The sequence below is a fragment of the Tamandua tetradactyla genome, chromosome 20 (genome assembly GCF_023851605.1).
Source record: "Tamandua tetradactyla isolate mTamTet1 chromosome 20, mTamTet1.pri, whole genome shotgun sequence".
NCBI classification, from domain to species: domain Eukaryota; kingdom Metazoa; phylum Chordata; class Mammalia; order Pilosa; family Myrmecophagidae; genus Tamandua; species Tamandua tetradactyla.
The window spans coordinates 36,101,267-36,126,370 of NC_135346.1; the positions used below are offsets into that span (position 1 = coordinate 36,101,267).

Genomic DNA, 25,104 nt, shown 5'->3' on the forward strand with positions numbered 1-25,104 from the left:
TGCTAGTTTTATAAAATGAAAATACAGATCTGTAAGGATGAGTTAATCACGTAAGCACTGGCCACACTGCTTGGCATAAATGTTATGTAGAGTGGTGAAATTACTATGATTATGTAGAGTGATTTATCTTATTATTATTATATTATTATCTTATTAGTTGGCACCATAATTTCTTGTTTTGGTTTGCTAAAGCTGCCAAAATGCAGTATATCAGAAATGGGTTGACTTTTTTGATTGGGTTTTATAGGTTATATATTTACAGTTCTAAGGCCATAGAAATGTCCAAACGAAGGCATCAAGAAGAAGATACCTTCTCTGAGGAAAGGCTGCTAGCATCTGGGGTTTCTCTGTCATGTAGTAAGGCACATGGTGATGTCACATGGTAAGGTACATGGTGAAACTACGCTCTGGTTTCAATGTCTATCTCCAAATGTCTCTGGGCATTTTTCTCTGTGCTCTCTCTCCCAGTGTTTCTGTCTTTCATCCTCCCATAAAAGACTCCAGTGAAGGAGTAAGAACCGTCTTGAATGGACTGGGTCACACCAGCTGGGTCACACCAGCTCCCACCCACAATAGGTCTGCTACCTACCAAAATGGAGTAAAAGAACATGGTCTTTTCTGGGGTCCATTAACAGATTCAAATTAGCACATTTTTCTTAGGAAGTGAAGGACAGAGGAGAGCATGTCCCTAACATTAAGGATATTTCCCAGAAATCATACACACAAACATCTTACTCTTATATCTCATTGGCCAGAATGTAGATAGTCCCACCTTGTAGTCTTTATTCAGGCCATATGCCCAGCTAAAATCAGGAGAAAGAAAGAGAGAATAAATTTTGGCATCAATGAGCAGTCTTTGTCACAGAGGGAGAAGGGGGAAAGGAGACCGTGAGATAACATGAAGCTGGGGTAGAGCAGCCAGTAAGAACTTCCTGGAGAAGTTTTATATATAAGAACTTTTAAGAACAAAAACATTTTCTTAATTTGGATTCTCCAGAAAAAGACCTTGGGACGGGGATTTGAAGGCAAATAGTTTACTTAGAAGGTAATCCTAGGAAACAGCAGTAAGGGAGTAAGGAGGCAAGGAAGTTTGAACAGCCAATATAAGGTGTTTTTTCAAGTCACTTTTAGCACTTTGGGTAACTGGGACTTATTTTTTTCTGGGTAACTGTGGGACTCAATGTAGACTGCCTGAAGAGGGAGGGATCTGGGACATTTTATAACAAATCCTGTCATATATTGATTGAGGCCTCCTTTCAGGAACTGTTAATTCTCTAATACTTCTGGCCTTCTGTGGGAGGAAGTTCTCTGGCAAAAGGAAGTTGGGCCATCTTGAGCTACTGATGGGATTTGTGTGGGGTGGCAACTGTTGGCTGTAAGTATCACTTGTCCAATTTGAAGTTGTTTGCACTGATGAACTGTAGCTGCTCCTTTAGTCTATGGAAATCAGAGAAGAGACAGATTTATGGCTAGATTGAGACAGTAATGGATTAGGGATTATGGAAGAGGAATGGTGTTATGGTCCATTGATCACACTAATCCAGAGGGAACATGAGATTAAGGTGCTTGGGATAGGTCTCGGACTTCCACAGTGTGAGGGTATATTGGTTTTTGATGGCAGTGTAACAAGTTCCCCCAAACTTAAAGCAACTCAGGTTTATTTTCTCACAGCTGGTGGATCAGGAACCCAGGCACAGCTTAACTAGGTCTTCTGCTTCAGGATCTCTCACTGCAATCAAAGTTTTAGTCAAGATAGAGGTTTCATCCGAAGGCTCAACTGAGGAAGGATATGCTCCCACAAGATTGAATCAGAATTAAAACATGGCTTTTCTGGGGTACATAATACTTTCAAACTGGCACAAAGGAAAAATGGAGAAAGGGCACCTACCATGCAGCTTGTGTGAGGGCAAAGCAGAGAACACTAAATGGAGGATGTGTGATTCTTACCAGCAGAGGGGATGGGGCGGCAGAAGGGGTTCACACTTTTCCCAAATTTACCACGAAGCTCCACTTCCGGGTTTCTAAGACAGATATTTCCTATCGCTCTTTAGAAAAGCAATTGAAGGCTCAACTCTGAATCCACTCCCCACTTTTCAATTTCCTCAGTACTATTTAGATTTCTTTAAAAAAAAAACCTTTCCAGCAAAGGTGATAGGATCTGTTTTGTCAGAGCATTCTATCAGAGTTCTGTGGACTTGCTGGGTGGGGTGTCAGCTGAAGCTTCCTGTTTTAGGATCCTGAAAATGGATCTAAGAAACCTACAGGAAATAATTCAGGGAGGGAATGGGGGAGATGAGGAAGTGGAGTTCCAGCTAGAAGAGGTTGCTGGCTAATAATGAAGATGTTCTGGTGCTTCTGTGTGTCTCTCTCTCCTCACTACCCATTCTTACCTCCCAAATAGAATCTGAGGGAAGTCAACTGGTGGCTGAGAACGTGGAATTTGGCAAGTGACTGGCAGCTGTCCTCATTTGTAAGTTACGTGTACCAGGACAAACTCCTTTGCCTTTCGAGGCCTCTGTTTTCTCAATTATAAAATAAGATCAGTCTTCTCTGCCTAACAGAGTTCTATAAAGTCATATGCATATAGTGCTTGCACGGCACCTGGCACACAAAAGGTGCTCAACAAATGGTGGCTGTTTCTAGGCAGGACAGGTATAATCCCAACTTAGCAGGCAGGGAAATGGAGCTGCACACCTACCGACAGCTCCTGGAGTTGGCTCTGCTCCTTCTTCCCTCTCTTCTTCCTTACCTCTTAGAATCTCATTTCCTCCCCAGACTCTGCAATACTGAAGCCTCACTACCAGTTCTTACCTCCCAAATAGAATCCAAGAGAAGCCAGCTAGGGACTAAGAACATGGAATTTGGCAAATGACCAACAGCTGTCTGCTTACCCACCTTGAGGGCAGTAGGGGACGTTAGCTGGGACCAGCCACACCTATTTCTACATCTCCAGTGTCTGCCAGGGAGCAGGCTGGGATGGAATTGAAAGGAAACCTGAATGGGGCTCCTGGGGAGGTGTTCCAGTAGGTAAGTGCTGACCTGCTGGTGGGAAAGCATTTAAAGTGATTCTCTGGCATTACCCTAAGAGCATTCATATGCAATCCTCTTTTTCTAAAAGGCAGGTGAAAATGCATCCCTGCTGTTCTCAGGAGGCCAAATTTGGAAGACTCTTGTCCAATTAAAGTATTACTAAGCCCAACTGTTCCTCAAGGTTATTTCTGAAGAGGAGGGGTTGAATTTTTCTCCTTTGGGGGTAATGATGGAGTAGAAAGGCCAGTGCTGACAGAGAATAGGAGGATGCCTGCATCTGTGCTGATGTAGCTGGACCCAAATTGTGTGTGTGCATGTGTGTGTGTGTTTGTGTGTGTGTATGTGTTTTCCTACAGTGTCTTTGTTCTCGGTATTTCTCTCAAATGGGTAAGGACAGGGGCTCTGAAGATCAGACTCTCCAGTTTGGATCCTGTATGCCCCTGAGCAAATGGGGGTAATCCCATCTACCTTATGGGGTTGTCGTGAGAGAATCCTCATTGTAAAGTGCTCAGCAGATAGCTCAGTAATTTGTATTTTTTGTGTGTGAAGGATTTTTCTTTCTGTGTGTGCATTTCCCTATATTGTGGTGTGGGTGACTATATTAAGTGACCTGGGTTTCAGGCAACAGAACTGAACTGTGAGCTCCACTGGGCCAGTGATAGTTCTGTTGTGGTCACCAGTTTCTCCAGTGCCCAGGACAGTGCCTGGCAAAGGGCAGGGGTTTCATAAATAGCTGTGACTAAATAAACAAGTGAAACCAACTGGAACTAGCTTAAGTAGAACAGGAGAAATAATGGATGAGGCTATAAAATGTCACATGAAACCCAAGGGTGACGATGGAGAATGCTCCAGGAAGGTCTGAGCTCAGAGGAGATAGAAGCTGGAGTCTGATGCCAGGACCCTTTTACCATCTTCATTTTCCACTTATGCACTCTTTTTCTCTAGATTAGTTTTCTCTGCTCCTCAGGCTGTCTGCTAGACTCTGGCCACCTCATGACAGTCAGTCCAGCTTATTTGAGATACTGACTAGATGTCTCTGAGCCTGATTTCAAATTCCCAGGAGTAAATCTATCTGATTGGCTGAGTGTGAGCCCGGCATCCATTTCTGGTCCAATCAGACATGGTAGGGAGTGGGGTCACACAATGGCCCTCACCCCCACCTCCCACCCATGGATCAGGGGAAATTTCTAGAAAAGAGACTTGTGAACTGACAGACTCCTCCACCCCTACCCCCCTGCTCCCACCCCTACCTCCAAAGATGCCTAGCTCAGTGCTGCCTTATGCTACTAGGTTGTGAAAGGTGAGGCTTATCCACTGGAGGGATGATGGTGAGTCATCATGATCTTCACTCTCAGAGCATGGGTGGGAGGAGATGCGTACATTCAAGAATTCACTGATGGATTCCCTATTTCTGTATAAGTGGCTTATATTTTGGGGGACTGTTCTAGTTTGCTAGCTGCTGGAATGCAATATACCAGAAACAGAATGGCTTTTAAAAGGGGGAATTTAATAAGTTGCTAGTTTACAGTCCTAAGGTTGAGAAAATGTCCCAATTAAAACAAGTCTATAGAAATGTCCAATCAAAGGCATCCATCCAGTGAAAGATGCCTTGATTCAGGAAGGCTGATGAAGTTTAGGTTTCTCTCTCAAGTGAGAAGGCACATGGCGAACACAGTCATGGTTTCTCTCTTGGCTGGAAGGGCACATGGTGAGCATGGCGTCATCTACTACTTTCTCTCCTGGCTTCCTGTTTCATGAAGCTCCCCGGGAGCTGTTTACCCTCTTCATCTCCAAAGCACTGGCTAGTGAACTCTCTGCTTCGTGGTGCTGCAGCATTCTCTGCTCTCTCTGAATCTCTTTCTCCAAAATCTTTCCTCTTTTATAGGACTCCAGAAACTTATTAAGACCTACCCAAATGGGTGGAGACATGTCATCACCTAATCCAGTTTAACAACCACTCTTGATTAAATCACACCTCCAGGGAGATGATCTGATTAGTTTCAAACAAACAATACTGAATAGGGATTAGAAGAAGCAGCTGCCTTTACAAAATGGGATTAGGATTAAAACATGGCTTTTCTAGGGTCCATACATCATTTCAAACCAGTACAGGGACTTTTGGGGAAACTTCTCATTGACGCCTGAAATTTCTTGGGCACCAGCCATATAACATATTCAATTCTAATGGGGATAATGAGTGTTAATAAATTGAGACTCTAGTTCTTAAGGAAGGTATGCCAAAGATCACTGCACTCATTTTGTAAAATACCTGTAGGTTTACCTTGAGGGTAATGAATTATATATGCAAATCTGATGTCTTTTAGTTTAGAGTTCCTGCTGGCTCTCCCCACTGAGATGTGTGTTCCCCTAACCCATAATCTAGTGTTTCTCTAAGATTGGTTTTCCACCAACTGCATCAGCATTACCTGGGGATTTATTAAAGATGCAAATTCTTGAATTAGAAACTCTGGGGGTTGGCAGAGCAAAATACCTTCCTGTTGATTCTGACACGTGTTGGTTGGGCTAACTACTACCTTAATCTGTTTAGGGAAAGGCTTGGCCTTTGGCTCAAGATATCATAGGATACAGCTGTATGAAGATTGTTCCAATCAAGGCTTTTGGGATTAAGGCCTGATGAGGTTTTCAGCTGATAATACCATTAGCTTCAACTATTGCTTCTCTCAGCCTTGGGAAAAGTTATAATTCCTGGTGCAATGTTGTCCTGAAAATTCCTTCTAGTGTAGCAAGAAATCAGGAATGAGGCTCTGCAAGAGCCTCCAGGAACATTACACAAAAACAGGACTGGAGCATGCAACCAGGAACGAGGCTGCAAGCCTCCAGGAACATTAATGTGGAAACAGAAATGAACTGGGATCAAGGTTCTGAAGTTTCAGGAAGTAGGTTTTACTAGTCTATGGCCATAGGGCTCAGGCGGGTCACCTCTGAAAGTCTGAGCCCCAATCAGGGGCTGATACAAGGTATTAATAGACAGAATGGCTACTAGCATCTTCCTAATATGGCAATTGGTAACACTCGAGTGAGGTGATTGGCTACTGGCAGTGTTTCCTAATATGGTAACTGGCTACAGAGATGGAGGTGATTGGCTGCTTGCTGGTGGCCAGAACCAGGAAGGGTTGTCAAACTGAGTTATGGGGGGAGGCGCCTGCTTGCTGCTGGGAGCTTACTTGCTAATTCCCCCTTTGATGCTTGCTCATGCTAGTGAGCAATTGCATCACTTATATCTCATCTTCCTGTTGTGATAGGTGCTATCACATTGCAGTCCTGTTGGTTATTAACTCCAACACAGCTTGAAGATGGATGATGTGGTTGAGTATGTAAATAGGAGTTTTATAGCCCCAGGAACTGTCTTCAGCCCAGATTGCAGTTCCATAATACTGGATTATTCGTTCTGGGGGCCACTCATTATCCTCCCAATCCCCAGTGGTTATTCCTGCACTTACACGTCTCTTCTGTCTGGGACCCACTTGCATAGGGTATCCTAGCTGTCCTCCCTGCGCCATAGGGGTTAGGAAAAAGGCTGGTCTAATGGTTCCTATTGCGCATGACCCAGTCCACCCAGCAGGTAACTGCTGTAGGCTGTCTGCCCACATATCCAATAGAGCCCTGCAGGAGCTGGCCAAAGGCTGCGGGTGCTCACATCTTCCCCAAATTTAGTAAGATTAAATGCAGGAAAAGGGAATGATAGGCTGTTATGTTTCTTCCCTTTCCAGGCAGTTTTCCTTGTGCTGGTGTTGTATACCTGCTGTCCTAGACATAGGAGCTCACTGACTGGTGTGGTGAAAGAGGAACCCCATGCAGTGTTTTCCCTACCATAGCAGTGACTGGCTGCCCTGAGGCTCGGGGAATTCTAGGAGAGTGATGCTTAGGTTTCTGGGTACTTCCCATTCCTGGGCTTCCATGGCTTCTCCTATTCTTGTTCCTCCACAGACATAACATGAGGTGACATTGAGAGAGGAAGAATCTGCTCAGCCAGCTGTACAAACAGGTTCTGGGTGGGTCTGGGCAGGTCAGACTCTTGTCCGAAGTAAGTGGAGTAATGGGCCCTGTTCAGAACTGGTTGGTGGGCCTGTGTTTTCCGGTCTAGCAGGATGGGACCCTGTGCCATTCATCAGCATGTTGGCCCCGACTCCCAGTTAGGGAATCCCCAGGACTGTGTACACCTGTCTACCAGGAGGACTGGGAGTGGTGAATTCCTTAAGCTGGTGGAGTTAAAATTGTCCTGAATGTCCCTGAAACCTGTACTGGCGGCTCCCTACCACAGTCCTGCAAGCTTACAACCAGGTGTGTGAAGCCCAGCATCATACAGGTGTACAGGTGTTGAAGGTTAGACAGACTGTGGGCCTTCCCTCAGGGGCAGTAGTGAGAGTTTTTCCTTGGTAGACCAAGGAGTCTGGTGAGGTGGAGTTATAACGTACTGGGGGACCTTCCTTTAGGGTACATACAGAATACTGGGTTCCATTAAGAATGCAGATCTGAGAACTGCCCTGGCATGAATACTGGTTATAGAAAACTATGGTAGTTTCCACCTTTTCTTCAATATAGGTGGTCTTGAGGCATGCCTGGCATGTGTCATTCCCCTTGGAAGGGCTTCTGACCATGCCGAGCAGAAACAGAGAGGTGCATGGTGCTGGCTGAGGGGAGTACCACCACATGGATGTACAGTTAGCCTCAGGGGAGGAGTGGAGACACACACTCAGGGTGGCAGCTAAGAAAACAAGGGGGATCAGGAACCCGATTAGCAAGAACAGGGGCCTAACAGGAGTACCCGCAGCACAGGAGCACTTATAGGGAAGAGGAAGGGGACATTTAGGCTGGTTTGCAGCCCCTCAAACTTCAGCCTTGCATAGATCAGTCAGCTTATGTGGTGACTGAAGCAGGGCTTAAAGGTGTCCTCAAGCTTTAGCCATGCATTGACAAGCTGCTTCCGGTGAGCTAGAACAGGGCAAAGACTATCACTCAGGCTTCAGCTGTAGGCTGGTCAGTTGACTTTGGCTGTGATGGAGAAGGGCACAGTGGTTTCTGGAGAATGATATGCATTGGGTTTTCAGGATCAGGGATGCACTCCCAGGGTCGTCTGCAGTGGCCCTCTTAACCTGAGTGATGGATCCACAGAATGGTCGCAACTCTGACAGCTGTTGGGGTAGCTGAGATGTCATGGTAAGGACCTCTCCACTGAGGCTGGATGGAGCCATTGTCCAGTCTTTTACCCATACCAAGCTCCCTGGTTCAAATTCATGTATGTGGGCAGGGGGCTAGATGTGAAAAAGCTCAGGAACTGCTTTTAATGCTTTTCCTTTTAGCTCACCTAAAGCTAAGCTTTTCCTAGCTGAACCAAATGCTGGTTAGGCTAAAGTTTCCCATTTCCCTGCAAGATTCTGGTGAGGAGTGGTGGCCTCCCATATACTAGTTCAAAAGGGAGAAGCCTGTTTTCTTTGTAGGGGCAGAGCTACAGGGAGTGCCTATACCAGGTCAGTTTTGTTTCCTGGCAGATTTTTTTTCAATTGTCCCTTCAGAGTCCAGTTTTTGGTCCACCTTTCCACTGCTTTGTGGCCAGTAAGCAGTGTGGAGTTTCCAAGTTATCTGGAAGGCCTTTGCCAGCTTTTGGAGGGCCTCGGCTCTGAGCCGATGGTGAGGGGCATTCCTTACCGAGGAATGATGTCCTTTAAGAGGGCCTGCCTAACCTCCTGAGGAGTTTCCGAGCGGGTGAGGTACGCCTCCACCTATCCTGAGAAAGGGCAGATGAATACCAGGAGGTAGCCACACCCTTGTGCCCTTGGAAGTTCAGGGAAGTCGACCTGTAGGTATTCAAACGGGTTTGGACCTGCTAACTGGTTGTTTAGTCCTCCCATCCTGGCGCTAGGTTGTTTGGTGTTAAGACAACCTTCCCGCTTGTGGACGGACAGGGTGAAGGGTTTCTCCAAGTCCGGAGGCCTAGACTCAGGGCCTGCGTGAGTGCCGTCTCTGGATGCTGGAAAGTGTGCTCTTCCTCAGCTCCCCATTGGGATGGGTCTCTGTTGCCCCCACTTTGTGACTTCGTAGAGGGGTCTCCCTAAGAGCACGTAGTTCGAGATCCAGACTTTGCAGAACCTGGTTGCCCCCCAAAACTCTCTGACTAGTTTTCTGGAAGTTGGTGTGGGGATGGCACAGACCACCCACTTATGCACCAGCCCTAGGCTTTAGGCCCCTTTCTGTAGAGGCTCAAATATTGATGTGCTGCTGGTGGATTTGGGCTTTTTCCGGGACACGCAGTACCCTGTCTGGTCTAGGTGACAGAGAAGGCACTCTGTCCCTTGCTCACAGTCACTGAGGGATTCAGCGGCAAGCAGGAGATCATCTACATTCTGTAGGAGAGGGCAGTTGTAATCTTTAGCCGGGAATAATTGTAATTTCTTCCCTAGTGCTTGCCAAAAATAGTGTGGGAGTTTTTGAACCCCAGAGGCAACCAAGTCCAGGTATACTGTTTTCTGGTTCCCACAGAGGGCCTTTCCCATTTGAAGGCAAATATTTCCTGGCTGACTGGGGCTACCCAGATGCAGAAGAAGGCATCCTTCAAGTCCAAGCATGAGAGCCATTTGTCTTTGCCTGGGACCAGGCTCAGGAGGGTATATGGATTAGCAAACATGGGTGAATGGTTTCCAAGGCTGCATTGACAGCTTGCAGGTCTTGAACCAGGTGAAATTCCCTCATTTGAGCTTTCTTCACAGGTAGTAGTGGGGTGTTCCATGGGGAGTTGCAGAGCCGGATGATCTGGTGGGATTTCAGCTGCACCAAATGGCCTTGGATCCCCTTGAGGGCCTTCTGAGGGATCGGGTAGTGTCCCACTGCCTTGGGCTTCAGGGCAGTTACCACCATGGGGCAGTGTTTGGCTAGGCCTGGCGGGTTGTGCTCAGCCCAGACACTTGGAATGTCTGGGAATGGCAGGCTAGGGCAGACCTCCCCTCCCACCTCGGGCTCCTTGTGCAGCTGCCATTCTTCGCCCTCTGGTGTGGTTAGAAGTAGGATCTTCTGGGGCCATCAATCCCTAAGGAGGCTTTTCCTCCAGGCCTAAAAGTAATCTGGCTGTGCAGTTTCCTGAGGAGGGCTCTCCCCAGTAGCAGCACCGGGCGTTCCAGCACATACAGGAACTGGTGCGACACTGAGCGGCCCCCAATACTGCATTCTCTGGTATTTAGGATTTTTTTTTTCCTCCTTCATACCATGCTGGCAGTGCTAACTATGTCTACCATTCAGCCTAAAAATGGGCTGAGCTCCCCAGGGGCTGGGTTACTACCGAGAGTTTGGCACTGGTATCTACCATAAAGTCCAGTGCCTGGTCCCCCAATTTTACCTCAACCATGGGTTCCTGGGGGCTAGAAAAATGGAACCCGGTCTGTCCTAGAGGGAAAGCTCATCACTGGCCAGGGCAATAGCGGTGGCATCAGGGTGAGGCCTGGAGCTGGTGTCCTGACTTCTGTGTGTCAGCAGGGCAGATTTGTTGGGGGCACCTCTCCCAGTGCCCTTCCTCCTTGCAGTAGGCACACTGAGAGTAGGGGCTCTCAGGCTCACCGGTCTTGCCCTTTGGTTTCTTGTGTGGCTCATCTGCCACTTGGGCAAGGAACCCTTTATCCACTCTGGCTTCTTCTTTGTGACTTCCAGCCAGGTGGCGACGTAGGGAGACCAATCTGGGTGTCCAGGCATCCCTGACACTACACTGTAAACTGCCTTCACCTTTTCTAACTCAAAAGTTCCTTCAGATGGCCCATCTACCCCAAAGGTGGTCCCTTCTAATTCACACAAGTTCCTAAGTTGGCCAGGGGTCAGCTTGACTCCCCAGTCATCAGTAAAAGCCTTCTTAAAGTTGGAGATTATGCACCATAATGGTGTCTTCATGACCTCCCCTCCCGTATCACCAGAACCAACAGATAGGGAGGGGGTTACTAACCATAGAACAAAGAGTTTCAGACTGACGGTCGCTTCATTTGATCTGGCCTGGCCCTTAGCAGGGTCACAGGAATCGCAGGGTCTGAACTCAGTCATGTCCTGGAACACGGCTCCTATGGCCCAGGACTTCCTTTCACTTACACAGTTGCACACACACTCACTCCACCACCCCTCCCAAACCAAACCTGAAGGCTTCCCTTTCCCCTGGTCCTCTGGATGGAGACTGGTACTCGGATAGTCTTGGGAGGTGACCGGCTCCCCTTCCATTCATGCTCCCCTAGCCTTTTACAAGTGGGCTGATACTGAATGCAACTGGGTGCTTACCAGTCAGATGAGTGGTGCTCCTGGTACCTAGTTCCTGAAACTGTCCCGGATCTGTCTCTACTCCAGTGGTGATGAGCGCCCCGGCTGGGGAGGTCAGGAGTCCAAAAGATGGGGTAAAGCCCCAGCCAGCATTGGATTCCGTTGGGACTCCGGTCCAGGCGATGTCGCTGCCACGGGCGAGGGAGGTGAGAATATCACCAGCCTCTTGATCCGGGATGAGCCCCCAGAAATGTGGAACAAAACAAAGAACGAGGCTCTGCAAGAGCCTCCAGGAACGTTACGTGAAAATAGGACTGGAGTGCATAACCAGGAACGAGGCTGCAAGCCTCCAGGAATGTTATGCAGAAACAGAACCAACTGGGATCGAGGCTCTGAAGTTTCAGGAAGTAGGTTTTATTAGTCTATGGCCATAGGGCTCAGGCAGGTCACCTCTGAAAGTCTGAGCCCCAATCAGGGGCTGATACAAGGTATTAATAGACAGAATGGCTACTAGCATCTTCCTAATATGGCAATTGGTAACACTCGGGCGAGGTGATTGGCTGCTGGCAGTGTTTCCTAATATGGTAACTGGCTACAGTGAGGGAGGTGATTGGCTACTTGCTAGTGGCCAGAACCAGGAAGGGTTGTCAAAGCTGAGTTATGGGGTGAGGCTCCTGCTTGCTGCTAGGAGCTTACTGGCTAATTCCCTCTTTGATGCTTGCTCAATTGCTTGCTTGAGCAATTGCATCACTTTTATCTCATCTTCCTGTTGTGATAGGTACTGGCATTTCCACACCACCAGGACCTGGGCCATTGTTCCTTTTGTATCAGAGCCTCTGTGGAGTGCTGCAGACCACCTATCAGGAGCAGTAAGAGGCATGGCACAAGGAGGTGTTTGGTATATGCCAGGATCTTGCTTGCTAAGCTAGTGGTTCAGCTGCCCATGGTAACTCTGTTGTTTTTTCAGCTCTCAAAAGAATAAGCAGTGCCAACACGGGGTCCACACTCAGATAACTGACATTTCTTATCTTCAGGCAGGGACTGGTGTGTAAAGCCCTTGGAACTGAATTACAATTGACTCATTTCAAATTTCAGTCTTTATTTCTATGTGGAATGGGAAGAAACCAAGCAGTGTCTGCTGCACCAGGCCCTTACCCCATTTAATCTTCCTGACCCCATTTAATCTCTTGCAATGGCTTTTGTTTAAATGGCTTTAAACAAAAGTGAAATAATAAGTCACAGACTGGACATTAAAACCCACCCAGTTAAGACACCAAAAACCAAACCTTTAACCATCAGGCAGCAATGCTTGCACATGGCACATGAGCCTCTTCTGTTTTTCCATTTTATTTCCAGCTCCCCCCTCCACCAATCCCTGGACGGCACCCTACCTGGATGCCCTGCACTGTTGTGGGCTTTTTGTCCTCTCAAAATCAGATGATGGGATAAGGGTTGGAGGGCAGGGGGATTTACAACTTCCCATAGCCCTAGCCAGTTTGAAAAAAGATTCTCTTTGTTGCTGGGAGGAGAATTAAAGAGGAGGTGATGACAATCACAAACTCCATGGACTCTGTGGATCTGGGAGACAGAGGTCCTGGGTACCCCTAGGGTTAGAGTAGGTGGTACTGAATTGAATGAAAATAAGACTATTAACTGAAAATAAGTTTCTGCTGCCTTGGAGGAATACGGAAGGGCTCGGAAGAGAAGTTACAAAAATGTTATTAAAAAAATAAGGAAAATTATCTTCTTGCACAAGTAATATGTGAACTGAGAATCGTAGGTTCTACTCGTTTTATCCTCATAACAAGGCTATGAAATTAGTGAGACAACCACCACCCCCACCTCCCTCCACCGCCTGGATCCCTTTCTGCCACCAGTCATGGAATTTTGCAGCATTAGTTATGAAGTCTGTCATATTCACCATCCTTTAAAAATGATTTTTTTTCTTCTCCTAAAGGTTTGTTGTCCCCAATGCACTAGTATTTGCCACTAGATGGAGTTATGAATTGCAGGATGCTTGAGCTTTGGCAGGGACATGTTTCGAGATTATAGAAAGAGCAGAATAAAACGACAATCAGTAAACTCCTGCCTTGTGCTCAGAAATAGCACACTCTTCTTCCCCTGTCATAGTGTTTAATATTCCTTATTTTGTTAAATTGGGTTTCCAATATTACAAAAGTAATACTGCTTTCAAATAGTTCAGAAGTTTATCAGTTGAAACCATTCCCATTCCACTCCTCAGAGGTAAAACCACAAGGAACAGTCTGTATCATCCAGATTTTTTTTTTGCCTTTAAATAAAAATATATTTACATGTACATATATGACTATTTAGGCATATACATGTATATTCATACATAGATTTGTATAATATATATGTTATTTTCCAACATGCTTTTTTTCTGTTAGCATATATATTTTTTGTATGCTCTATGGCGGGGTCACATTTCATTATTTTTCCATGTGAGTATCCCATTATTGCAGTACCATTTGTTAAATTTTTGTTTGTCTGTTTTGCTTGTTTGTTTTTGAGAAGTGCATGGACCGGGAATCAAACCCAGGTCTCCCGCATGGCAGGAGAACTTACCCTTGCATGAATTACCCTTGCATGCCCCCCTCTGTTAGTATATTTTATAAACATTTTCCCAAGTCAGCATAGATAGATCTCTCATTGTTACTGACTACATAGCTTTCTCCTACGATAGGAGAGATGTGTTTCCTCCTTTCCTTCCTTTACCCTCTTTCCTCTCTTCATCCCTTCCTTTTTTCCTCTTTGCTATTACTACTGACAATGTCATAGTGAATATTTTCATACCTATAATCTTTCGCTCTTGCTGTTTTACTGTAGTTTGGTTTTACTTTTGTGTTTGCAAAATCCTAAATTATGCATATTTACAATTTTGATAGCTACTGCCAAATTGCCCCATTTCAGACTCCCAGCAACCGAGCTGCCAAGGGCAACTGTTTCTAAATTTTGTGTTGTACTTAACGATTTAATGACCATCTTCTCCTGCCAGACTGTAAGTCTCCCTGAGGGCAGGAATCTGCCTGCCTTGTCCTCAGCACTTAGCTCTGTGCCTGGCCCAGTGTAGGCACTTGGTAAATATTTGTTGAGTGAAAGAAAAGGAGCAGAATGAATACTTGCCAAGGGGTCATTATTAGAAGGATGCTTTGGAATATTTTAAAACAGGAATTTTAACTGACAAGAATAAAAAGAATTTAGGCTTGGAGGACCATAATTTCTTAACATTGGAAGAGTGAAGCTAAAAATAAGTTATTTTATCCCAAAATTTTTATCAGTTGCTTTGACTTAATAGTAATACAAAGAGAAAAAAATCCTTTGGCTCTTTCAAGTGAGATTGAGCGGTATAATATATTTGCACGTAAATGTAGACATGGGCCTCTTTTGGGAAGCCAGATGTCCTCTCTGTGTATTTGCAGAAACTTCCCCCTAGTCTGTGCCCTACAATTGTCCTACAATATGTAAGCCAGGCTGCTGATGTGTGGCCAGTCCCTCTGCCTGGGAGGCAGGGCTTGGGTCCAATTTGTGCTACAGAGGGTCTGGCTTAAGACCTGCTATTTTGCTGTGTGACCTTGGGCAGGTCACTTTACCTCTCTGGGCCCCAATGCCCTCAGCTCCAGAGAGGGGGTGATCATAGATGCAGTCCCTGCCTCTTGGCTTGTCGGGAGGCTTGGAAACAGGTTGTAAATTGTAGAGTGCTCTGCAAATGTGAAATATTAGCTGGTGAGTGGCTTGCTGGCTTATTGAGAAGACAAGACATAAACAGGTGGGGAGAGCAGTAGGGAAAACAAGACCTAGGTTATGCTAAGGGAGACAATGCTTGAGGAAGCACTTGGGAGAAGACATTGAGTGACAATATGGAGAGGACAAGAGAAGTCCAGAGGGTGCCAATGGAAGCCGCAGCTCTGGGAAGAGAGGAATGCAGCCAAGCTTCCAGGATGGCAAGGACTTGGCTCCATCACTGTGCAACGGTCCTTTGTTTGATTTAGCATGTTGTTAACCTTTGCTCAGTGCCAGGCTGTGGTTAACTTGGGGGCCACAGGCAGGGGGAGAAAGTCACGACAAATTTAGGGGAAGGCATTTTAAGTACTTAAAGCAATAAATCCACATGTACCTCATGCCTGCCCAGGCTTCCCCAAACCTGGGAATTCAGTTTTGTGCAGCATACACTGTTTGCCAAGCATGCCAAGTCACTGGGAAAGCAACTTGATGTATTGCTGTGGGGGAAAAAATTGCCGTGCCCCTTTTTTCATTCAAATTAACGCCTTTTCATAGTGGCTGACAGGCGACTGATCACTTGAGTTTATATCCTGCCTACAAGTGATTTTCTCTCTCTCCCTTCTCTGTTTCCCTATTTTTGTTTCCATGTCTTAAAAAGTAAAGAGAAACCATTATTATTATTGCTGTATAATCAGTACCTTATAAATTATGCCTGATTAATAAGCCGTGAGCCTGGGCCCGAGTTTATGTTAGGCATTCATAAATGCATGAAAGAAATAATTGGATTTGGCCTATGTCTGCAGACTGCCCTTTTCTTTCCCAGAGGGTCAGAGGAGGTTTTTGTTTTTATTATTTTTAAACTTTTTATTGTGGTTACATATTCACAACTCAAAATGTTCCATTTTAACCGCTTCCAAATGTACAAGTCAGTGGTATTCGTTGCATTCACACTGTCGTGCTGCCATCACCACCATCCATTAGCCAAACCTGTTCATCACCCTGAACAAACTCTGTGCACACTGAGCAATAACCTCCCATTCCGCCTTCTTTGTTTGTGTCTGATTTGTTTCGTTTTGGGTGGTGGGTATTGAGAGGAGGGCATTTTGTGCACTACTCAGACCTCCCCCACCTCCCCACTCTCTTCAGTGAAGAACTTGTCCCAGCTGCTGGGAGTCCCCAGTCCCTTTAGGGACTGTCTGAGCTGCAGAGGGCCTCCCCACCCAAGGTCACCCTGTTCCGGTGCACCCCACACGATGACTGATTCATGCACAGTGATAAAAGCCTGACCTCCTTAGCCTGTCTGGGGACAATCCTGAAGGATTGCTTTGGCTCTCGATCTCTTGGGGAGATTGGCTGTCATTGGGCTGCATCACAATGTGATTTTCTCTTCCTTCCTCTCCCTTCCACAGGTGTTGACCCCGAGAGCACTCCTCTGTGGACGTCCTGTACACAACCTCCACCGCAGAGTCTGCAGCCTAGAGAACCCAGCCTGTGACGTTTTGTTCTATTTTTTTTGTTGTTGTTTTTGAATAGGTGTCATGTTGACCTTCTCCTTCATTGGTAGTATCAGTTAGCATTTATTGAGTGTTTATTAGGTGCCAGGCGCTGTCTCGTCTTACTTAATCCTCACAGCAATCCTAGGAGGTGAGCCTGGTTAGACCCTGCCTGTCATGGGCGAGGAAGGAGGCTGGCGATGCAGTGACCTGTCCACAGCTGTACAGCCAGGATGTGGTGAAGCAGAATTTGAACCCAGGCAGATGGATTCGAGAGCCCAGGCTCTTAGCTACTTTGTGTCCTTCTGGTGTCTCCGCTGGTAATTTAGAGAAAAACTAAGGACAAGTGTTTCTTGAGCCCAGACAAGCATTTTCCAAATCATTTTGCAGAACACAAGATGTTTTTGTCAGAAGGGGTCCTGGACTCAACAAATAGGTGGGAAGAATTTCATGTCGAGCATCCTCTGTGCAATTTTCCCAAATGCTTTAGTGTAGTAAATGCTTGAAGAAGTCCTATGGTAGGGAAATCTGTTAAGGTTTCCCAAACTTATTTGACCACAAAAAAACATGTACCTCCCCTACTAACACTCTGATGTTCTGTGGGGAAAAAGCTTTGGAACACACTGGCCTAGATCTTAGCTGCTCATTTAACTTTATGGGGGATTGGTAAATGTTCATTGAATGTTGTCTATTCTTGGTCCTAAGGAATCATTATGCTATCCTGAACAAGTTGTTTCAAATCTGTAAATATATTTTTTTCAAATCTGTGAATATTTTTAAGAAGTTGTTTAAATCTCTAAATGGGAATAATGTTTTACCTCGTGAAGGTTTCATAGTAATCAAATGAGATACTAAGTATGAAAACCTTGAAAATCATTGATAACTATACAGATGCAGGGAATTACTTGATGTTGATATGTTAAGATTCATAAATATTAGGAACTGATGTGTCAAAATGCAAACCTCATATATACTGTAGCCTTGGAAAAATTTCTGATGGGAGTTAGGTCTACGCATAGGTGTGTTAAGAGCTGTTTGAAAGAATGGTAATTAGAACATAGATGATTAATGCTTTGGAGTTAGGTAATTGTTACAAGGGGAAATATTTATTCATCAAATCGTTTTTGAGCATGCACTATGTAATGCTCACGGGAATATAAAAAATGTCTATGGACCCTATCTTGAAAGAACTTACTGTATACAGCATGGGAGGCAAACATGACACACATTTTCCTTTATTTATAAGCCCGTGTCTATTGCACACTTGGGTAATGCATCCTTGCCCTCCTACCCACCGAACCTGAATGCAGCCACAGCATTCTAGGGAGAGCACTCAACCACTGCTAATTGAGATCAGCATTGGCATGTGCGATGAAAGCTATTTAAGTGCATACACCAAGAGAGAATGTGACAAGGGCCAAAATAATTGTAAAGCCAGAGACTGCAGTATGTATCATGGGCTAGGGCAGCCAGGGCGGCTGTCCAGAAAAGGCAGGCATTCAATTGGACTTTGAGGATTGGGAGGGATTTGGATTTGATCCCAGGTCACCCCCAAAGGAGAAGTAAATCCCAAATACTCAAATGATAGCCTTGAGCTAAAACCTTGCTGATGGCTTCACCACTGAGTATTTGTCATGGAGTCTAGAAAACTGATGCCTTTTAGATTCCCTTTGACCTTCTGACTGGCTGCCTGGATCTGAAATATGATTTTAGTCTCTTGCTGAGTCAAGAGAGAACCCACAATATTTGGGACCCATAAACTACTTCTAGTTATTCCAGTGACAAAAGGCCTCTCTTGAAGGTGACTTGCTCTCTTCCTGTTTTATAGCCTCATACATCAAAGAGGAAGATGGAGTGGAGTCAGTTACTTCTAGGAGATGCAGAGTATAGAGAAACAGCAGCAACTGTTTGCAGAATTGAATAGTTTTCATCAAAACCTAGTTAAATTAGCCTGGATTCTATAAATAGTAGAACAGGGTTTCCATTCTCTAACTCTCCAGTCCCCCAGTGCCTTTTCCCCATATCTCTTGAGAAAACTGAGTTTTGAGTATGTTGCACTAAGAGATGGCTATAAATTAGGGGGTGATTAGTTTAATTCATCCTTTGTATTAATTTAGGGAAGCAGAAAATGCTGTGGGTTAAAAGGGGCTGTGGCATGCAAGACATGCAAAATGCTGTGGGGTGTAAAGAAGAGATAACTGGATGCAATGCCTGAGGCTTGGATTCTTGCCTCTTGGTGTCTCTAGGAAGCCAGCTCTGTGACCTTGGGCAGATCTCTCTCCTTTTGACACACCATCCAAGCCACCTTCAAGGTCTTGTATCAGCCAACAGGGCCATCGGAGTGACACTTATCCCCATGGGTTATTTCTCCATCATGCTACATGTCCACTATTTGTCAGCAGAGGTCTCATTTCCATGCCCCTTCACTCTGGGACTCAGGATGGTGGGACAGCCACCATCTCCATTGCTGCAGATGGCTGTGACAGACGGAAAGAATACTTTGGAGGGTCTGGCCCTGGCAATCACAGGCTCTGGCCTTGAAGTGACTTAGGTCATGGCCTCTCACAACTTACTGGGCAGAACTAGTCACATGGCCCCACACAAACACAGGGGGCCAGAAAGTATAGTCCTACCTCTGCCTGCCACTCGTTGAACAGCGTTAACAAATATCCAGGGCTTTTTCCAATGCCATATTTTCAGAAATCTGCAGTTTGCACTGAAATCAGAATTTTCATTTCTACCTGTCATGGTCAGGTTCATGTGTCAACTTGGCCAAGCGTTGGCACCTGTTTGTCTGGTTGGGCAAGTGCTGGCCTGTCTGTTGCGATGAGGACATTTCATAGAATGAAATCATGATTACATCAGCTGCATCCACAGCTGATTCCATTTGTAATTAGCCAAGGGGAATGTCTTCTGCAATGAGTGATGCTCAATCTAATCACTGGAAGCCTTTTAAGGAGGATTCAGAAGAGACAGGCTCTCTTCCTGCTTCAGCCGGCGAACTTCTCCTGTGGAGTTCATCCAGACCCTCCATTGGAGTCATCGGCTTCACAGCCTGCCCTGCAGATTTTGGACTCTGCGTTCCCGTGGTCACGTGAGACACTTTTATAAATTTTATATTTGGGAGTGTTTCCTGTTGATTCTGTTTCTCTAGAGAACCCTCACTAATACACTACCTTTCACTTGGATTAGGATCCCTGTCTGTTCTCCTTCATCCACCAGGTGCTCGTTGACAATTCTTTAATTTCTCCATGGATGTGTCTACTATACCTCTATGGTTCTACTAGTTGTGTGACCTTGGGCAACTTACTTAGCTGCTGTGTGAATCAATTTTCCCATCTGTACACTGGGGACAATAATAGGGTTGTACAGATTAAATGGGTTAGTATTTAGAACAGTGCCTGGTATACACTGAGTGCTTAAAAAAGTGTTAGACATTACTGAGGTAGATGAAATAGTATAGAGGCTATGAGTGCTAGCTCTGGAGCCAGATACCTGCCTTCAAATCCCTGGTTCCACCTCTTCCTAACCATGAGCCCCGGGGCAGGGGAGTTTTCTTATCTGTAAAGTGGGGAAAGAGCTTAGGTCTACTACATGGGATTGTTGTGAGGAGCAAATGAATGAATACACATAAAGCACCTTGAACAGTACTTGGCATATAGTAAGTTCTCAAAAATATCAGCTCCTTTTATGGTATTGTCAGATAAATAGCTTGTGACACCACTGACTCTACCCTACGCTTTTTGGAAATCTTTTCACTCTTGGTTTCCTGGGCCTCATCCTTTCCAAATTTTCCTCCTGCTTGGGTTGTTTTTCATTTTGAAAAGAAGCTTCTCTAGCCTTTAAAGGTTGGGGTTCCCCAGGGTGCCATTAGGCTGTCTGCTCCATGTGTTCTCTGGGGGAGCTTGTTCATTTTCCTGGCATTGGCTTCTGCCGCACACTAGTGGCTCCCAGACATTCATCTTCAGCCCCAGCCTTTCTCCACGTCTATTTGACTCGTCCATCTGATGTTCCACGGCATGCCACATTTCTGGAATTAAATTCATTATCTTACCCTGCTACCATTCTCACCCATCCAGGTACCCAGTTTCTTTTATTAATTCTTAGCATGATAGCTGAAAGGATGAGCTTTGGAGTTAGTGGCCTGATTTGGAATCCTTGCTCCAAACTAGCTGTGTGACCTTGGGAAAGTGACCTCACCTTTCTGAGCCTCACTATGCTAACCTCAAAAATGGGGACAATAATAATACCTACTTCATAGGGTAAATTTGAAGTTTAAATGGGGGTCATTAGGTAAATCACTGGTATAGTATCTGACTCAAAAATAAGTGCTCAATAAGTGGTAGTTGGTATTATTAATATCAAAATGATGATAATACAGATGCTTCTTAAACACTGAAGTGATTCTGCCTTAGTTTAAGCATTCACTCTCTCCTGCCTGGATGATTGCAACAGCTTCCTACCTAACTGGCCTCTTTTCCTTCCCCAGTCTTGTCCATCTCCACTGACCCTTGTTACCTCCAGAATTATCTTTCTGAAACATATCTCTGATCACATTATCTGCCACTTAAGACCTTCAAATATCTTCTTATTGCCCTAAAGCATAAAGACCAAACTTGTTAGCTTGGCACCTTCAGGTTATTCCAACACTGCTAACTTATGGGCACTCAAAAACCTTCTATTGACTACTATTTTTTTTACGTGCAATCACTACTGATGTCAGCGCATATACTTGCAGAGGGGCTAATTAGTATAGGAGGTTCTGTGTAGCACCGGACATGGTACCACAAACTCTGGAGGACACCTTTCAGGAAAGGCATCCCCGGGACACAGTGGTGCTTTGTAGAGCTAGACAGGGCAGCCCAGCCTGGAAGAGGCCTGGATTCTCATGGAGCCTTCATCTCTGTGCGAGTCAGTCAGTGATAGCTTTGAGCTTCCTCCTCTGTAAAATGGTGGTAGCAAGACTCAAACTACCTCCCCCTCGAGTCGTTGAGAGATTTGTAAATGTGAAAGAGCTTATAAACTGCCATGTGCTGTTTTTCAGAAATGCTCCTGCTATTATTGTCCTCAGTGGTGACTGAGCAGTAAAGACTGCAAAGATCCTAACCGCCCACAGTCAGTTTCTGAGATAAAAGCCCCATTACGAGCAGTGGGTGTGTGACAGGCCCATGGATATTATTTATTGATAGTTTAGACTCTCTAGTCTTTCTTATTTCAATGGCAATATGCATAATAGCAGGAAATAACAGTCTAGCAAAAAAGGAGAAAATAAAAACACCCATAATCCAACCTGCACAGGAACAAACATTATTAATTCCTTGATATGTTTTCTCCTAGAATCTTCCCCAGGCATATGTGATATATGCATCATTTATATACGGCTTTTCCTCACTTAATGTATCACAGACCTCTTTCAATACATTGAAATGTATTTGCATCTCACAATGTGATCATTAAAAGCTGCATACTATTCCATTGTGAGGATGCGATTTATTTAACCAACACTCTACTAAACTGGCATTTAGGTTAAGTTTTACTTTTTCCCTTTTACAAATGGGCTGCAAGGAATGTTGTCATAGCTAAATCTCTGTGCCCATCCATGCCTATTTCCTCAGCTTAAATCACAGGAATGGAATTACAGGGTCAAAGAGCAGTCACATTTTTAAAAAATTTTTTGCAAAGAACTGTCAAGTAGCCCTCTATTAAGATTGCATACCTGATTGGATTTTGAAGGTCATTTCTGTCTAATAGTAGAGCGTGCAAAATAAATAAACTTTGAACTTTCAAATGGAATTAGTCTCTGCTGGGCTGTTAATATGGTTTTAATCGGAAATGCTTATAGTTCTCAGCTGGGGAATGGTATTCAATGTTGGTAGTAGTAAAGTCATATCGATAGGGTTCAGGCCAATTTCTTCAGGCATTTTTAATATTTAAAATTTGGGGACTATATATGTAATAGTTTTACTTTAACTGATTGTGGTAATGCTGATACGTGTCTGATTCTCCTCTCCTTCAGGGGCATGGGAGGGGGACATTTCCAGATCCTTTGCAGTTAGGTGGGCATAGTGATGGGCTGGCCAGTGGGCTGTGAGCAGAATGATATGTGTCACTTTTCGGAATGAAGGATTTAATTGCTAGTATGAGACCCTGCCATTCCTTCCCTCACCCCAGAGCTCCCTTCTGCAGGTTGACTGAGGAGGCCTGTGTGACAGATGGGGGACTGCAGGGTGGTGGTGTCTCCATCAAACTGAGTCTCAGAGCATCTCTGGGAGGTCATTTAACCCAGAGAGTCCCCTGGATCCACAGGGGACTTTGTGCAAATGAGAAATTTATTGTGCTAGTCACTAAGATTTGGGGGTTGTTTTTTTTTTTTTTTACTGAAGCATGGCTTAATTTATCCTGGCACATACGGTGACATAATTTGACTCCAGAGCTGAGTAATTAGTCATTTTATAAATACTTCTTTGAGTATCTATTCTGTGCTGGGCACTGGGGAGGACAGAGGAAAGTATAAACTTAATCTCTGTTTGAAAAGGGTCTACAATTTGTGATGTGGTTCATCACTATTGTCTGTTGAATAACATGTTATATTCTAGATACTATAGTGTTACATCATTAGCATATACTTTTTAAATGGCGCATACTGGGACAAACTGGCTCATGTATTAATTTGACAGGTATAATAAACATTTATTGCTTTGGTATGTCCAGCCATCCTTGCCCGCCTCCTCTTGGCAGCTTTCCTTCTTCCTTTGGAAGATTTTTGTGCTACTCCATGTGGTTCTGATGGGGTCACCAACTTTAGTCCCCACTTTCCAGGGCACAGGAAAAGTCCTACGACTTTCCTGGAATTAGGTGACTGGAAAGTGGAAGGAGTGGCTCTATCTTGCACCCTGTATCATGAGCTGTAAAGAACTGATCTCAGAAATGATGTCCGTGAGGAGCCTGAGATAATGACAATTTGTAGACCAAAGCTGGGAGAAAACTTGGAGTGTTGAACAGAGGCAGAATTCCTGGAACCTGACAAGCCTGGGGCTGGTATCACCTCTGTGCCTCCCAGATATGTGAGTTAACATATCCCGTTTCTTCCTTTTTGTTTAAACCAGTTGCAATTGCTTTCTGTCTCCTCCAATGAAAGAATTTCCACTAATGTAATGAATAAAATTATAACATGGTAATAACAACCAATATTTATTGAAAGCTTTCCATACATGATCTCATAGAATCTTTGTAATAATCCCACTACATTGGTATAATTATTAGCATCATCCCCATTTCCAGAAGAGGAGAGTGAGATTGAGCCAAGATAAGTAAATTGCCCAAGGTCACACAGGAGTGGGGATCCCAGCAGTCCCACTTCGACGCCCACCATCTGAACTACAGTGCATTGCTCTGCATGGGACTTAATAACAAAGTTTACGAAAGTGTTTCCCATTTTTTATTTCTCTATCTGGAATGATCTCCAAAGGGAGATAAAATAATTTGTGGCTGTTTTGCAGAAATGAATACCATTCTTTCTGGTTTGCAGAGATGAAATACAAATCCTTCTGATTTTTATTTTTCACTTGAAAAGAATCTAGAATAAGCATTTGATTATCTGGTATCTTTCTAGAACCTTTGCTTACAAGTACTGAGGTTAGGATGTTGAGGAATTGTGATCATAACCTCTGATGAGCAAAATACTATCCTAATTCTGGGTGAAGACCTGTTATTGCTGGTGTATTACCCCACAGCACTCATGTATTTTATTTTATTGCTTTCCCTCTTTTTGATTATCAGTCCAGCTTGGAGAAACCCATGGGTCTTTCCGGTGAGCTGGCCACAAGGAAAGGGCATGCCACTGCTGAGTGGGTTTTAAGACCTCTGCGGTAGAGGACCGTGGCTGCCTGTACTCTCCAGCGGTGCAGGAGAGGACGAGGGAGGCTGTCGGAGGCAGTCGCTCACTCAGGCGCCAGCGGGGGCTGAGGCCACTGGCCGGGTTTCATTATGCTAATGGATCTGTGGAGCCAGTGACCCCTTGGGGGAAGCAAGAACTCTTAAAGGTCCATTTGAAGTCTTTGCGCCATCAGTTAGAGGCTTGTGACACCTGTTCTTGGCACCTCCTAATTGATTTTGTTTTTCAGTAGCATAGAGAGCACAAAGACCGATGACCTTGGGGACCTAACAAAAGTTGGAGGGGAGGCAGCTCAGTGGAAGTGGCATTGGGAATGCAGACTCTGGAGACCACCTGCCTGAGCGTGAATCCCAGCCTTGTCCCCTCTGATCCTCGCAGTTCAGGCAGGAGACTTCCCCTCTCTGCTTTTGAAATGGAGATGATAATAGTACTCACCTCAGAGGGCTGTTTGAAGTATAAAATGGATTAGTACAGTACATGTAAAACACTTGGATTGTGCTCGGTGATTATAAAACGTGCTCGATAAATGTTAGAGGAGAAAGCTTCGGGAGAGCTGACCTTTGCATGTAAAACAGCATTGTCCCTGTGAGTCCAGATTAAGCATTTAACAGCTAGGTGACCTTTGATAGGCTATGTGTTCTTTCTGTCCGTGGATGAAATGTGATCCCCAAGAAAGCACCTTAAGTGACATCTGACATAACA

General features: G+C 45.0%; 1 long non-coding RNA gene across 3 annotated transcripts in view; it reads left to right on the plus strand.

Annotated features, from left to right (window-relative positions):
• Positions 1-25,104, plus strand: part of LOC143664549 (uncharacterized) — a 55,172-nt gene that overhangs the window by 20,016 nt on the left and 10,052 nt on the right. The window contains exons 2-3 of one of the 3 annotated variants that reach the window (XR_013166471.1): positions 1,261-1,375; positions 2,402-2,470. The exons of 1 other annotated variant lie outside the window; for it this stretch is intronic. This is a non-coding gene — a long non-coding RNA (uncharacterized LOC143664549). The remainder of the gene's footprint in view (positions 1-1,260; positions 1,376-2,401; positions 2,471-25,104) is intronic. One more of the 3 variants, XR_013166472.1, reaches the window with a different exon arrangement.